Source organism: Panthera onca, chromosome B2, assembly GCF_046562875.1.
Source record: "Panthera onca isolate mPanOnc1 chromosome B2, mPanOnc1 haplotype 2, whole genome shotgun sequence".
Classification (NCBI taxonomy): Eukaryota; Metazoa; Chordata; class Mammalia; order Carnivora; family Felidae; genus Panthera; species Panthera onca.
The window spans coordinates 72,878,478-72,896,628 of record NC_138343.1 but is presented as its reverse complement, the minus strand read 5'-3'; positions in this window follow the sequence as shown (position 1 = coordinate 72,896,628).

Here is an 18,151-nt window from a genome sequence, read left to right as displayed (position 1 = left end):
ATCACCTCCTCCCTGTCTCTGCTGGTTCTGTTTCTAATGGATTAAAATGTTGGGGGAGGGGGAATAGTGGGTATGATTAAAGTCAGAGTCAGGATTGCTAAAATTACTTTTAACCTACTAATTGCTCTAAAATGAAATTCTAGATATAGATATGGTTTACCTGAACTTTTAAAGATAAAGAAATAAAACTTCAAAATATACCTCTTATGTTCTTTGATATTTTTTTCTTTTCAAATTCTTCACTTAATATTCTTCCCATCAATGACTGAGCACTGTCTTTATGCCATAAGAAGAATCATCTTGTTCTATGAACTATTTAATTTTAGTGCTCTCCTCAGTTCTGTCTTTAGTTGAAATAAGTCTTTTGGGAAAAATCTTGTTTCTCCCTGATAGATTCTACCTATTGTACAGAGTGTATTATGCAAGAAGCTATAGAAATTATCAATAATAGTATGTCAGATTTTGAGTGTCACTATACAGATGACATTTTTCTTAGAAAAAGCTGTCAAATAATGTGTTTGATCCAGGGTGTCAAAGCATTTGTGTCTGGGGAGACATTTAGACAGTGGCATGCCTATTTCTGAATGCATGTTATTAGAAGCGTCTGCTGAAAGTGTGATGCAAAGTTACCCTAGCCAGGAAATTGTGTGTTCAGGCTGACATGCCTCCTCTAGGTTACATCACCATTGGATTCAAATCACATTGGTTTGGAATGGGCTAAGTGACCTTCTCCTTTAAAATATTCATGCCATTCTCCTCTTCTGGGTCATTGTGTTCCTAGTCACATGCAAATAAATTTCTTATTAATTGTATAATTTGCTTTAATGGCATTTTCATGTACAGACAAATTCATGAGTATTTTGCAGTCTTTTCCAGAACAGCCAGATAACAGAGTTAGCCAAATTCCTTTGGGTAATTAATGCCTAGAGGTCACTCTTATCTCATCAGAGCAGAACATCTGGGCCCTTGAGATAAGTCTTCATCATGCAGTAGACTTGATGCTATTGATGATCACACCAGACTTAGTTCTTTGCACTGATGAAAGTTCTCCTGTGAAAGAAGTAGCATGTATTAATATAAATAGAGATTAGAATTAGTAATAATTGAATGCAAAATGGTGGGGGCTAAGAGATGTTGAGTAATGAATTTGTTCCCACGGTAATAGGAGGAAATCACAGCATTTGATGAAGATATTGCATTTGATTAAGAGTTTTTTATTGAAGGAAAAGATATTAGTAGGGAGGAGGTCAGGAGGACTAGATAAACCAGGGACCTGTAATGAGATAGAGGTGGGAAGGCAATTGGAAAGCTGTTGGTCTGTATATAAAGTGCAGTGTGGTGGTGGTGGTGATGAACAAGGAATGGAAGCCAGTGAGGAAAATGACAGGGAGAAAGATACAGAGAAGTTGGAAGAGAAGAACAATTTGTGGAGTTTTTTATTCTGTAAAACAACAGAAAGCATCTGGTGGTTCTTGAGTAACGAAGTAGTATGATCAAATTAGTTGTTTGAGCAAAATGAATCTCACATGAAGGAAGAGAGACTGTGGGGCAGGGAAACTATTTCCATGAATACATTTTTTTTTAAGTATTTAGTTTCTAATACATAATAGAAAAGTTTTGTAGGTACACAGAAAATTTACACATAAACAGCTCACTGTCTGTTAGCTGATACACAAACTGAAATTTACTGGAAATAACAGTAGTTGTTTTAGCATGTTTTTCAATTTTAGGTATTTAACCTTCTTTTTTAAGTCGGATTTTAAATTATGCAAAAGATTTACATAGTTCCAAGTCAAACTTGAAAAAGAACTTACAAAAGTCTTGTTTCTTTTCTTTCTTTCTTTCTTTCTTTCTTTCTTTCTTTCTTTCTTTCTTTCTGTCTTTCTTCTTATTATTAACTCATATTCCTGGCTTTCTATTTCTAATTTATGTTGATACTTCTTTGTGTGTACTTTTTAATTATTTACTTCTTTTGTGCTCTGGAATTATATTTCTTTCTGACTGTGGACATATATCTCTGGTGTGTTTTCATTATCTGTTGAGGTACTATTTTTTATATTTAAATCTCTTTTCCTCCACGATATCTTTGTATAGAATTTATTTATTTTTTTCCAGCTATTTATGTCTTAAAAGACCTTGGTTTTTCTGTACCTTTAAGAACAGTTTTCTATGTAAGGGGTACCATGTGCCTGTGGAGCTTTTCCAGATTTATAGCTGGGTCTCCCAGCTTCACTGTGAGTCTGAAGTCTTTAAGTAAGACTAGAGTTATCTGTAATACAAGCATACATGGAATGGCTATAATAATCTATCATTAGAGTAAGCATATAAATTATTGTTTCCTAATGTCAAAATACAAGTAACTGGAGAATTAGAAATGGTTTGTTTAGGCTATATACCCAATATTTTATGATATTTGCATAAAGATTAAGCAAGAGAGTATCTTAAACCAATCCTTTCTTTTAGAAATAACTAGAAAAATTGCTCAGAAATTTATGCATTACAGAAAGCAACTTTCAAAGATGCGAAATGAAATCTAACCTCTAGTGCTTGTGTGTGTGTGTGTGTGTGTGTGTGTGTGCGCACGTGCATGCACGAGGTGTTAGTCTATTTATCTACTACACATATGGGTTAATAACATCCTGGAGCTTTCATATAATTTTGGATTATGTCAATGATTTTCCCTTTCTTGCAGGAAGAATTTATCAGGGACGCAGGGTGAAAAGTTTGAGGAAGAAATGAAAAAAGGTAAACATTTAAAAAATTTCAATGAAATGAAGAATGAAAAAGAACTACCACATCAACACTTTTTATTACTTTGAGTAATTTGTATGCTGTTGAAGTGTTATTTTGAGTGCACTTCATTTGGGTTAATAATAACAGCATTTCTGCAATTCACATTTTGTGAGTAATTGCATGTGCTTCCACTTTAGCTATTTCTTTACAAATGTGCAATAGTCATTATAGGAAATAAAAAGAAAACTGCCATTAAAGTAAAAAAATTCTCTTAAGTATTTAGTTCATTAATATTAAAACAAATATATTTCTCTTTGATTGAGAAAGTGGGGAAAATGTTTATTAACCTCATTTTCTCTATATCACCTTGATAATGTCAAGAGACTATGGCACTAAACTGAGGACGCTTTTGATGAGCAAGGTTAGGAGGCCTATAAATTCTGTTTCTCAGAAGTATTCCTTAGAGGAATCTTCTGGAACATTTGGTCTTGTTTGAATGAATTTTGAGCTTTCTTCCAAGTCTCTAGTCACTAATAAGCTATCGATACCTTCCAACAATGAGTTTCAAGTGTCACTTGCCATGAGTAGCAATGATTTCAATATCAATAATAACTAAAAACAAATATTTTTTCTTAATTTGTGCAGAAAGATAATCTTTACAGGACAACTCAACATTACTACATTACATTCTACACTATCTGCTTTTTTCCTTTAAATGAAAAATATACTTTTATTAATAGTTATCTTCTGACAATGAGAACATACTCATTGTAATCAATTTGTGTGCATGTGTGTGAGCACTTAAGATATCCTGAATAGGAATGAGAAAAAAAAATGAATAGAAAGGAGGCTTAAGTATTGTCTTAGAAACGTAACTTTTTTGAAACTCTCATGATTCTGGTGCTGACAAGTGAATTTAAATATGAACATTCCTTTTCAGTGTGGTTACCTCCTAAGTCTAGAACAATAATACAATGAGATCCACACTAATTAAAAGCTCTCTTCCCAAAGGAACAATATGTCATGCCAAGCAAATATTAAAAGATCCTTTCTGGTTTATTCTAATCCAATTATATGCTAAATTTTAAAGATTTGTTTTCTTTAGCAGTGCTTCTAAATAACTAGAAATTTTCATCACATTCTTCTGCTGACTTGCTTTATACTCATTTTAAGAAATAAGAGTTGTGATGTCTACTTTAGAAAACTATTGTTTGAAGTTTAAGTCTTCCCATAAAGAATTACATAGGAGATACAAAAACAGTCATTATAGTAGAATCTTTATATTAAGTAATTACTAACACTTTATTCAGTAAGAGGAACTGAACAGGAAGTAGTTTGTTTGTTCCAGTTGTCTATCACTGCATAATGAACCACCACACAATTTAAATAAATAGCTTAAAACAACAATGTGTTTTCTAGGATATGGTTATATGGGTTGATGACCCAGATGAGTAGTGCTTGTTTCAAGTTTATCATGCAGTTGCAGTCAGATGTCACCTAGGGCTGCAATTACCTGAAATCTTGACTGGGCTGGCATACGTGACGGCTCTCTTAAGAGAGAGGCTCTCTTAATTTCAACTCATATCTGGGTGTTTATTGGACATTTATGTGTTGATCCCATTGTCACCTCAAACCCAAAATATCCTGAGCTACCTACATAACTACCTACATAACTTCCACTTCTTTCCAAATCCATTCATTATTTGTATTTCCCCTTCTCAGTGATTAACATCATCCTTTAACATGTGGCCTAAATCAGAAAACTTGAAGTCATTCTAGATTCCTTAATCTTGCCCTCCCCACCCCAGTCTGATCAGTAACAAAGTCCAAATATTTCTGCCCCCCCCTTAATATATCTTATATTTGTTCTTTACTTTCCAAACACACTGTCACTGCCTTCTTTTAGGTCACCATCTTTAGTTACCTTCTGAAATTTCCTGTTTTTTTTCTCTTCCATCCTTGTTTACTTTTTGTTCTATCTTCTACCTGGTTGCTAAAAGATCTTAAAGGCCCATCTAAAGGCACCTTCTTTGCCACAGTTGGAGTCTAAACTCCCTGACATCTCATAGAAGGCCTTTCTTGTTGGATCCTTACCTTGCATTTCAGGGATCATTTCCACAATACCCGTTTAATAGCTTGTGCTGTAGTCCGATGAAATTGCTACATTTCTGAAAACCTTTCCTAAAATATTTTTCATGATCTTTCTCTCTGATGTGAAAGTTTTTCTTTCTTCTCTCATTCCTGAATGAATGTCTACCATTTAAGATTCAGTTCAAAAGCTATCTCCTTCCTGTGGGAGATAGGGTTTCCTATTATTTTCTTTGCTTGTTCCTTTCCTTGGTTAGTACTTACCTCACTGTTATACCAATAAATTTGCTCATGTTCTACCAAAACATTTCCTTGAGTACAAAATTTTATTTATCTAGTACTGCGTGGTGCAACATGTAATTATTGATTAGATGATCTTCAGGTGGGCTGGAGGGCAGTAAGCTTCAAATTTTCATTTGAATAAAGTAAAAGAAAAAGAGATATTTCATATCAATATCCTTTACCTAACCCTTTTCTTCTTGAGATTTCCTTCATCTTGGCTTGTTAGATAAACATTATGCAGTTTGATGAATGAGTGGCAAATATCAGTAAGATTTTTGTCAGAGTCGATTAGGATGGTTTAAATGGAAAGGCATTTTGAAAATAAATTTCAAATTCACTTCTAATCATGAAATAGTAGACATTGATTCCTCTCTTATTCCTTAAACTGTTATCAGTACAAAGTCAGTAACTCAGTAACTTGGGAATCAAGTGCCTGAATGTGGACAATAAATACCTTGGAGATATTGCAGGTTCCAGACCACCACAATTAAGCAAATACTGCTATAAAGTGAGTCGATGAATTTTTTGGTTTCCCAGTGCATATAGAAGTTATGATTACATTATATGGTCATCTATTAAGTGTAAAATAGCATTATGTAAAAAAATATACATATTTTAATTAAAATACTTTATTAGTAAAAAAAATGCTAATCATCTGAGCCCTCTACATAATCTTTTTGCTGGTGTAGGGTCTTGCCTCAATGTAGATGGCTGCTTACTTATCAGGGTGGTGGTTGCTGAAGGTGGGGGCGGCTGAGGCAATTTCTTAAAACAAGACAACAGCGAAGTTTGCTGTTTCAATTGATTCTTCCTTTCACAAAAGATTTCTCTATAACACATGATGCTGATTAACAGCATTTTATCCACATAGAACTTTCAGAATTGGAGTCAATCCTCTCAAACCCTACTTCTGCTTTATCAACTATATTTATGTAATATTCTAAATACTTCATTGTCATTTCAACAGCTTTCATGGCATCTTCATCAGGAGTAGATTCCATCTCAAGAAACTACTTTCTTTGTTCATCATGAGAAGAGATCTCTCATCTGTTAAAGGTGTACTATTCAGTTTAGTCTCATCTTTAGTCTCCAATTGTAACATAATGATCACCGATCACAGATCACCATAGCAAATATAATGAAAAAGTTTGAAATATTTTGAGAATATCAAAATCTGACACAGAGACATGAAGTGAGAAAATACTGTTGGAAAAATGGTGCTGATAGACTTGTGCAACAGAGGCTACTACAAACCTTCTGCCAAAAAACTTAGTATCCGTGAAGCACAATAAACTGAAACACAGTAAAACAAGGAATACCTGTATTGATTGTATTGATTTATCCTTTATAGAGAAGTTTCCATAAGGAAATGATGAGAGCAGATTTCTACAGTGAGGTAGGAATAGTTTTGTTATGGAGACATCTTTATGGAACTAGAAATAAACTTCACTGATCCAGATTTTAGCATCAGTCTATAAAAGAAAACATAATTGGCTTTAACAAAAAACCCCGCCTGTTTGTATTATCAAAACCACCCGAGAGCCTCCATGCCAGAGATAGGCTACATGTGCTTATATGAACACTGAGAAAGTACTTTAAATTATGGAGATGACCCCAATTTTTGGCTAACAGATAATACATTATAGTGATTTCATTTAACTTTTTTTTTTCCAACCATGTCTAAGTCAGACTGCCTTTTCCTTCGTTTGGGAACCATGACTGACTGACTGACTGACTGACTACTGACAAAAATAGAAATCATTTAGTGCTGTTTTTGTTTGTTTTTTTTTTCCCTTCCCTTCTCTCTTAATCTCTTCCTCCTCATTTCCTCCTCCTCCCCTACATCCTTCTTATTCTTCTTCTCACTATTTCGCTCTTTCTTCTTCTCCTTTTTAATCTCTTTTTTTAATCCTTTTTAAAGGATTTTTAATCAACTACTTCTCCTTTTTAATCAACTTTTTAATCAACTCCTTTTTAATTTTAATCAATCTCCTTTTTAATCAACTACTAATAGATAAGGCCTTAGAACACGACTGCCAACAACCTTATTTAAATCAAGACTACAATCTTACCCCCAAATTATGTAGATGTAATCCAGGAATTGGCATGATACTAGATTTTTAACATGATGAATTTTTGTCTTCATTATTTCTCAAGTTCTTAACCTTCTCATTTTCTCATTTGCCATAATTTCTGTTTCTCATTGGGGGTACTAAACCCAAGAAATGAATTATTTATTCATAATATTTTCTTTAAATGTTCTATTACTACTTTCCAAAGCTCAAAAACAATTTTTTTTTGAGGCAACATACTAATATTGGGATTTTCTTAGATCATATTGGTTCTTTACATTCAATTAATAAAAATCAGGCTTTATTTTAATGCCTGATTAAATTATGTCAGTGACTTTGATGGAATAGCATATGTCAAAAGTGTTCCAGGTCTAAGGAATGATACACAGAATTACAGTAATCTGCCTAGACCTATTGGTTTAGTGAAGCCAGAAATGTTCCCCTAAGAGGAGGGAATAGGGTGACAGAACCACCTACAGGGAAGGAAGAAAACAAATCAGGAATAAAGCCAAAGTATTTGGCAGAAGGAGTAACATGTTGCTCACTCAGGAAGCTCTCTTGATTTTCCTTCTATCTCCTTTCCTGGTTTATATTTTATACTCTTTACTTTTCCAGAGACCTATACTTCTATATTTATTTTTCTCTGTTCATTTACTTCTGTGTTTCTCTGTTTGCTCAGTAAAAAGACAATGGAAGTGTCCTGAGACAGAGGGGAGTGGGCAAGCTTATGTCAGATGCTTTCAGAATGAAAACAATCTTCAAGAATCTTAAATTGTGATCTCTACACAGAAAGAGAGTGAAAAGTAGCCAAATCTCCAATGAGAGAGATGTTGGACTATTTTCCAGTGTCAAACCCATCTGATTTATATGAAGTAAGCAAATTTTCTCAAAACCTCAGAAAAATTGATTCCAGTCCTGAATATGTTTTCCTGATAGTCTCAAATTGAACTAATAAAAAAGTATTGAGATTCACTCTACCTTTTCACTGTATCAAGCTCATTTATGAGTATAAAATTGCTAATAACATGTCTGTAATAATTTTGAGTTTCTCAAGGGCTTTAACAAGCATAAATGAAAAGGTATAATCCACTGGTAAGTAAGCTGTGTAAATTCTTTAGCTTTTTGGAACTCATAAAATCAAAATGATAAAAAAAAAACCCTACTTTATACATTTGTTTTGATTATTGAGATAAAATTTATGAAAGTTCCATGGATCCTCTAAGGTTTTACACAGCAGCGAAATATGATTGCTTAAAAATGTAGTAGTCTCTCCTTATCCACAGGGATACATTCTAAGGCCCCCCAGTGGATGTCTAAAACTGCCAACTGTACTGAACCCTATATTTACTATGTTTTTTCCTATACGTACATATCTTTGATAAAGTTTAATTGATAAATTAGGCATAGTAAGAGATTAACAACAATAACTAATAGTAAAATGGAACAATTATAACAATATACTGTAATAAAAGTTATGTGAATGTGGTCTTTCTCTCAAAATATCTTATTGCACTGTGCTCACCCTTCTTATGATGATATGAGGTGACAGAATGCCTGCCTGATGAGTTGAAGTGAGGTGAATGCTGCTGTGATGTAGTGGAAGGCTAATATTGATCTTCTGACATTAAGTCAGAAGGAAGATTATCTGCTTCCAGACCGCAGTTGACCACAGGTGACTGAAACCATAAAAAGTGAAACTGCAGATAAGGGGGAGCTACTGTATCCCATCTGGAATTAATAATGTCCTCAATCCTGACCTACACATTTTATCATTCTGATTCCTATTTTTGTACATTCTCTTGTTTGTACATTTTCTAAAGACAGAATTTTATAAGGAAAGAATTCTCCACTCACTACTTTTCAGTGTGGCATATGTTTAATACCCGGGCCTTGGGGTCTGCTAGACCTTTGTTTTTATTTTTGTTGAGTCCTAGTTCTACTAGGTCCTAGGTGTATGGCCATGGATGTGTACTCCTCCACTTTGAGATTTTCAACTTTGTTACTTTGTAAAATAGAGGTAATATTTGGGTCCACCACATAAGTTTGTTGTAACTCACGAGTGGAATAAAGTATGTTGAAGACCAGTATCTAAGCTCCCAAGGCCCCCCTTGCACCATTTCTCCTTTGTCCCTCTAAATGAATGAATGAATGAATGAATAGATAGATAAACAAACAAACAAACAAACAAACTAAATAAATAAATATCCTGGTACCTTGTTTGGAGGCTGAAGCTCTATCCCTATTATTATCTTCAGCCTTCTTGCCCTCCTTCCCTTCTGTCACACCTAACTGGAAAAATCAAAACCTTAGATAAACCTAGCTGTGTATCTTCCCTTTGTCCACATCCAGGCTGCTAAGTACTACTGGAATAAAAATTACACAGTACCTTGAATTTGCCCCATAAGATGCATGGTCTCAACCTCAATGGGGTTTCAGTACCAAAAGGTACTTTAATAATCCTTCTCACCTTCTTCTCCCATCCCCACAAGAGCAATTTCAAACTCTTCTCACTTTCTTCAAATTTTCTCCTCCCTTATCTCAAACTCCAACTTGAATATGACTTTACAAGGAATAGAGAAGCCATCTCCTATCTGTCCTGCATTCACTCTCTGCTTTTCTTCTTTCTCTCCTATTATTACAAAGAGATACCCCACTTTCTGTCCACAGCTAAGCTTTCTCCTGGGGTTTGAATCTTGACCCATCTTGGCTAATCAGAGGTTTTTATCCATTTCCTCTTTTTGCTCTTAAATCTGTAACCACTGACTATCTACTAGTTCCTTGTCACCATTATTTAAACATATATAAGTCTTTATTATCTTTGAGACAAAATCTAAAGAAAGCCTTTCCTGAATCTCACACTCTTCTAGCTCTACCTGCTCTCTCTCTCTCTTCCCTTTCGTAGGCAAACTTTTTGAAAGAGTTGTTCACATCCATTTTCTCACTTTCTCACCTCCCACTAACTTTTCAGCTTACTGCTACCTGGCTTCACATAAAGAACTTTATTGAAACTACCTTCACCAAGATTATAGATGACCTACTTGTTGCAAAATCAGCAGATAGGCATTATTCTTTGTATCCTTTACTGACCCTGCTTCTTATTGTAATACTTTCCCTTATTACTTTATTAGCACACAGCTCTCCTTTTTTTCCCCTGTTCCTTCTTTTTTTTACTTTATGGATTCCTCTTCTTTATTCCATCTCTTTTATCCTGGTGTTCAAATCCAAGGTAGCATTTTACTCTCTTTTCACCCTCTCACTCGCTGTCTGGAATATCTGTGATTCTCTTGATCTCATCTTTAAGACTAACTCCTGAATCTATATTTATACCTGATGTTGCTTTCCTGCGTTTCACGCCCCTGTATCCATCTGCCCTCCAGACATGTCTTTTTAATGTAGCACATTTAACATTTCTCTAACACAGTAATGCACCTCTTTGGGGAAAAGAAACAAATTTAAGAACAAACAAGACTTTCTTGTTCCATGTTCCATGTTCCCGTTAACCTTTCAGCTAGTTGCCAAAGACATCAATCATCATCCTTGCTTCCTCCCTCTCTTCAATCACCTGTCTTCTATTACTTCATTAATCTCTAAATCCAAGGGATCGATATCCTCTACATCCCGCAAATATCTACTTACAGGCATCCTTATTTTAGCTTCCTAGTTCAAGCCTCTAGCACCTCTCTCTTCCTTGGTCAGGTGAAGCTTCCTCTTAGTCTCCTTCCATACAATCTTGCTTCCTCCATCCATCTTTCCTCCACATAGTAGATAGAATGCTATTTCTAAACTTAGGTCTGATTATGTCACTCTGCAGCTTCAGAACTTTTAGTGGCTTTCCATTGTCCTTTGAAAAATATCCAACTATTAAGGAAGCCTGCAAGGCCATGTAGAGTCTTTTAGCTCTTGAGCTTCATTCATTTCTTCATTGATATCACAAATGGGTGTACTGAGTGCCTATGAAGGGTTGAGTACTATTCTGGACATTGGAGATTCAGTAGTGAAAAAATACTTCTGATCTTTTGGGACTTATGTACTTCTCAATTCATCCTCGATTTCCTTGCTTCATCTATGCAGAACTATTCTATTAGGTGTTCTTTAATGAAATACGCGGCTTTTCCTAGCTTAGAGAGAACTTTGCAGGTGTTTTTTCAATGGGAGACTGTTTCCTCAACTTCCTTCCATTGAATGGCTGCTGGTCATTCTTGGGCTCTTCCTATTACAGTTTGCAAGCCTACTGCAGTATTTCAGGCAAGGGAAACTGAGAGCTTTAACATAGGTTAGATTTGAGAGATACAGATCAAAATGGCTTTATTGGATACTGCAAAAAAAGTGGAAGGAGAGGTGTATAGGTTAACTCCAAGATTTCTGGTTTGGGCAGAAGGAGGTTACATTAAGAAAAGTAAGGATTTTGATGAATAGATGATGATTTTTAGATACAATAGGTCCTCTAATACGAGCTACCTGATAAGTGAGTCTTGAGTAAAATAGTTGGAATTAAATATAAGATGTTAACAGAAGTTATGAAATGGTTAAGTTACTAAGATAAAGTACATAAAATAAGAAGAGAATGTTTGCATTTTCTTAAGGAATCATGAATTTATACTCAAAGATCCATACTCTTTGCCTCTTAGTCATTTTAGAATATAGCAACTCAGCGGTTAAAATCAGCTTGTATTAATTTCTAAGACTTAATCTTAGCATTATCCCCACATATATTCTATTCTCTTTCTCAAAAAAGAAATAGATCTTTTACGTTCATCTGTGTTGTTTAATTTTTAACGTGATTTTTTTTTTAATCTGTTGAAAATTATGAAGGAACTGTCCCAGATTACAAATAAATAAGAGTTTTGCAATCCTTAAATCTGTTATATAATTGTAAGAACTCACCCATTTTATAAAGTTTAGCATAATCCTCAGATTTAAATGTATCTATTTCAATAAATAAATAAATAAATAAATAAATAAATCTATCTATTTCACTTAGAGGTGTAGACTAGATCTTGTGAGTCTAAACATGAAGGTGACTACTAACATTCATTATCTGTAAGCTTTCAGAGAAGCCATTCTATGTGGTTTGGCCCTATGGGGTGAAGAAGAGACAGAGTGGAGGGGTCAGTCATTTACTTGCTTTAAGCTTCAGATCATTTTTTCCACATATTCTTAGTGTTATGGCTCTATATTTCATTTAAAAATGTCTTCAACAAGTTCCTGTTCACCAGTTGAGTGGTTTCACTGAAAGCTCTCAGGAGTTGAAAATATAGTTCTATGAATTTTCACTAGTGATATTCTGGTGTCTAGAAGTGCTGAATTCTCTCTATAATTATTATATTACCTGTAATATGTATTATCATTAAATTTTAAAATACAAAGCCATTCATTTTTTAAATGGAACATAGCAATTGGCTAATTTAAATAGTCTTATCTATAGATTTCTTCCCTGTAACAATTTCCTTTTATTAACTTAAAAAGTTGTTTAAAATGACAATAAATAAGAAAGTATGGCGGTAATTCATTTAACGGCTGCCAAAATTGACACTGATTACTTAACACTGCTCTACTGTGTGGTTAAAACATTTTTTAGATCTGCAAGTTTTTAAATTAAAGCAAAAATAGCTTGCTGCTTTCCTGAGTCTATGACTTTTCAAATAGCATTTTATGCCATTTTTTTTCAAAAACTCACAATTATGTGCTTTTCAAATGCTTTTTTCATTATGTAAATGCTTTTAAATCATGTGCTTACAGAGAAAAGTGAGAATTGAAAAACGAGATGTTTTAAAGATTGCATATTTCTTAGAATATCTCAAAATAGGCACTCAGATGTGTGTGGCATAGTGGTTTATGAATGGTTGGCAAAAGGTTACTATTTACTACACCAGTAGGAAGTGTAAAAGGAAAAGCACTTCTGCATTGTGTGGGTTTCTTGGAATAACAGCTACGAACTGTCCTTGTTTGGAATGAGCCAATCAGAGGCTACATTTGGCATGGAGCTGACGAGGCTCTCCCCCATTGTGACCCTGCCTGTGTGTTACAGAGAGCTGTCTGGTTTATGAACTCAGCAATGGCAATTAAATGCTCACTCACTAAATAATCCAGTGGAGGTCTATGTTAATGGTTTAAAAACACTGTTTAAACAATGGAAACATGGTTTCTCTAGGTAGTGTTTTCTCATTATACTATGAAACCAGTATGACTACATGCATTTGACTAGCCTCTTTAATGTTTCAAAAGCTTTTCATACCTATTAACTTGTTTTATCTCCACGGCAACCTAAGGAGGTAGGCGAGGAGGGAGGCTGTGATATGACTGTGTTAATGCATGGGAGAGTGGTTTGTTAATGGTAAAACCACACAAATGATACCATTAAGATGCTTGTTTTATGGAAAAGAAAACAGAGGGCAGAGACACTAAACGATCTGCTTCACATAACACTCGGTCACATAACATTGGCATGACCGCAGTGCTGGTCAACTGACTTGGACATAAAATTGTCAGTTTCTTGTACTCACCACTCACTGGTGAAGCTATTGACAGTCAATATAAGAAAGGGATTAGTTCTACAGAGCAAATATAGGGCCAGAGCATTTCAAGAGGCTTATTCAGAGTTACTCATTTAGCCATTAAGAGAATATGCACTCAATTTTTTTAAAGTATTTTTGGACTAGTGTCTGCTTGAAAGCCATGCACTGCAAAGTACCCCCAACACTGTGGTTAAGCTATTATGGTATGAAATATCTTGACAACCTGGCCAGGGGATCAATGATCTAAAGGGAAAGGTCTTGCATTTCATTAGCAAATCTTGGCTCACCTTTCATTCATTAATCTGGTTCCATACAACCACTGTATCAAAACTCCACTAACTCTTTTCCTGGTTTCAAAGGCAGTACTTACTATAACAGATCAATTGAATTCTCAGAAAAGAACTGGAGTGTGACCATCTTTTCCTCCCTTTTAAGAGCTTTAAACCTTCCATTCCTGTATGTTTTCCTTTCTGGCCAGGCAGTTGAGAACAAGGTTTTGAAGAAAAGAGAGAACTATTGTTCCAAGTCTTGGGTTTTTTTATGCCACTTACTTAACATTTACTTGCCCTATACTTTGCTTGACCTCTCAGTTCAGAACACAGGATTGAGAGAGTGAATTGGAAGAACATAATAACAGTGGATAATTATGAAATAGTAGCACAAGTGTACTTAGTGTTTACTGAAACTTTACTCTTCATCACTTCTCAGGTCCTGTTAAAAGCTTGACGCGCACAGGGGCGCCTGGGTGGCTCAGTCGGTTAAGCGTCCGACTTCAGCTCAGGTCACGATCTCGCGGTCCGTGAGTTCGAGCCCCGCGTCGGGCTCTGGGCTGACGGCTCAGAGCCTGGAGCCTGCTTCCGATTCTGTGTCTCCCTCTCTCTCTGCCCCTCCCCCGTTCATGCTCTGTCTCTCTCTGTCTCAAAAATAAATAAAACGTTAAAAAAAAAAAAAATTAAAAAAAAAAAAAAAAAAAAGCTTGACGCGCACAGTCTCACATAGAGATACTAAGTAATTAGACCCAAGTTACACACTAGTTAGTGCTGATGTCAGGACTTGACTCCATATTTGTCTAGCCCCAAAGTTTTGTGTATTAGCCATTATGCTGTTTCACCTTCTGATTCAACTGAAAGTCAAGAAGTTGAGGAAGAATCTGTATAATATGAGTCCCAAAGAGTGGTTGGTTCTAAGAAACTCTGAATAATTTTAATAGCCAAGATTTTTAGAAAAAAAATAAATAAGTAATCACATGAGCAGCTCTCTCCACAAAGAAGTGAAGGAAAGCCAGCCAAGGATGAAGGCAAACATCCAGTTACTAATGGTGCATTATGCTCAGTGGTAATGAGGAGCCAAAAATTCCACTGTTCACTGATTGTATGATTTTTCTGGCAAGTTATATATGATTTCTGAGCCTCAGTTTTTTCATTTGTATAATGGGATTTGTAAGCTTTATTTTATAGTTTTTCATAGGGACTGAACACACACACATTCATACACACACCTTTTTAGTGTCTAGTGTAGCTCCCAAACTTAGTAGTCACTCGTAAACATTAGTTCTAGCTCCTGTCCTGACACCCATCTAGTCTGCTGTTCCTGAAGAAGCAAGTGTCAGGTATGGTAATACCAGGACTGTGGGTAGCAGGAATCATAGAGCCCAGGAGCAAGTAAACCCAACCAAAAGGTTACGCAAAGAAACACAGCTGACAAGGGAATAGAAATCCAGACAGTAAACTCCAGATGTTTGAAACCAGTCTTACTTGGTACACCAAGTACCTCCCTTGGGCCATGATAGTACTGGGATTGAACCTAGGCAGCCAAGAAATAACCAAAAGCCTTATGTTTACCAATCAAGGTGGTAAGGTCCCAGCCAAAGATTTAGAGTCCAGATCTCTAAATGCGGACAAGGTTTGCAAGCCAACATTAAGAATCTGTGCAATTCTAGATTATAGATTTGTAGCACCTACCAAAAGGAGACCTTGGAACAAAAGTAAAAATTATACCTGTAATGAATCATTGCACACACTTTTTGCCCAGGTACTATTCAATCCAAGAGCATATTGGACTCTTAAGTGGATATCCCTCAGGGGAAAGGGAGTAAAAGATTTGAGATTATAAGATTTTCTGATGGAAGAAATAATTAAGGAAGAACCTGTGTTACGGTCTAGGCCTATTGCAGTTCCCCAAACTGGGCTGTAGAGACAGGGTCTATACTGTCTTGGACCACTGAGAAAAAAGTTTCAGTCTTATTATATTCAGACTCCCTAGCCAATTCACAGAGTCATCTAGGGTTATTTGTCATATCTTTGTCCAATCAGAAGGATATAATAAATGCCCACTGGAGTTATATATCTGTTAAGTTACTATGAATACATAGGCTTTAGTCTATTCTTATAGTACCTAAATAAGTCATTAAAAACTGAAAGTTATTCCACCAAATTTAACGGTGAGAGACTGAGATACAGGGAGACTGGTTTCACAGGCCGTCCACTAACTTTAGCAAAGCTAAATTCGAACCTAAGCCGTCTAGCTTTGGGGATATCCACTTAACTGCCATATCGTATTTCAATTTACAGCAACTTACCCATCTAACACCTAAATCTTTGGGAAAGCAAAGCAAAGCAAAGCAAAGGGAAAAACAGTTATCCTTCCTTCTCTCCCTCACTTTTTTCTACTTCCTAATTCTCATAAGTGCCCTCATTTATTCATTTCTTATATATTGGAGACACTGCCTATTTTCATGAAATTGGAGTATATTTTATTTTCATTTTAAACTTTCTCCTAAAAAGGAAATTTTTTCAAAGATAGAATAATGTATATTAGTTACCCTATATATTTTAAGACATGAAAAGTGGAAGTGATACACTTGACAAGGCTGTTAGAAAACTGTTCTGGAATAGGCTCTTTGTTTCTAAGGAACAGAAACCTACTCAAACTAGCTCAAGTAAAATTTGAGCTTTATTGTAAGTTTCAATAAAACTTTTGAAATCTCAAAAAAAAAAATCTAGAAATAAGCAGGCAGAGACCTTAAGATAGCTGGACCCAGGGCTGTTGTGGTGACCAATAAGAGCAGTTCAAGAGCCTCTACTCTTCTGTCAGTAATCCTGCTTGTCACATGCTGTAATATCAGCACAAATCACATTTGTCATAGGAGACCTATGGCCTGGCATCAAAAGGTGAGCTTGATCAATCAGACCCATCTCTTAAAAATTTAAACTAAGACATTGATGTACAGAAGAAACCTTGCTAACCAGTAGCTGGATAAAAATTTGCAGACGCAGAGCCAGTAATGAAAATGGCAACTGAAGTAACAATGAGGCTAATGGATTGTGATGGCACACTGAAGTATAATCTCACGTTCTTTGTAACCTGATCTCTGTTCTGTGTTGACCTTAAGCAAATTTGTTTAAGGCTGTAGGGTTTATTTTCCAAACTGATAAACAAAGAAACCTATTTGTCATCTCGCAAAAATTTTGTCAGTGAGATACATTTGAGGAGGAGTTCAAATTCTTTGCCAATCATATAAAAATGTAAGATCATTGGAATACCTCATAGTTTCATGTCCCAGTGTTGGAAAATATAAAATGTGAAACTGAATTCTAGATCATTTTCATTTTCCATAAGTGTTAGCAACAACCTTGTCAACATCTCTCACTCTACCCTCCCTTTTTAGATCATAAATATTATCAAAACACAGTTATTGGGCCCCAATAAATCCTCATCATTTAATGATTTTTTTTCAAAATCACCTGTAGAATTGATATAACACATATGCTAATAAAGATTTATTGGGTTATCTTTATATTAATTCAAGAGCGTAGTTATTGTAATTTTTAACATTTAACACCCAAGAACTGAAGATCTATCCATGAGCAGAATCAGAAAGTCAAAGGATGTGGTTTCTGAAAGGGGACAATGTAGCAAACTTGTCCCCAATTTTTCTGAAGTTTTGTCCCTAATTTTTCAGAAATTTAAAGTTCTAGGTTCATATTTTACAAATATATAAGTGTGTGCGTGCTTTTGGCAAGATAAAGCCTTACCTTCAAGAGACTTGTGATTTTATAAATCAAACCATTATGATTTTGTACTTTCATTTCAATGCACACATGAATTACTGAATGTTAAAGGGTCTGAGACAACTTAGTGTTTGTATTTGTAGTAGAATGCCTTCAGGTTGTTGGATCTTGAGAAATTTGGCTATGAGTATAAAGTATATTTTACTATATGTCTAGTAAAATTTTTATAATTTGAAATATGACTTGGAGTGCTTGGAGAGGCCACAGAAATTAAGGTTCAATCAAAGGCACAATTGTGGAATTTCTTTCTGTACCATGGGAGGCAAAAAAGGTGCTGTATGAAAACTTGAATTCCAGAAAGAGATGAACCATGATTGAAAGCCTTTTTGACACTAAACCTCTGTAAGACTCTGTTTCTGCATCTGTGAAATGGACATAATAACAGTCCCTA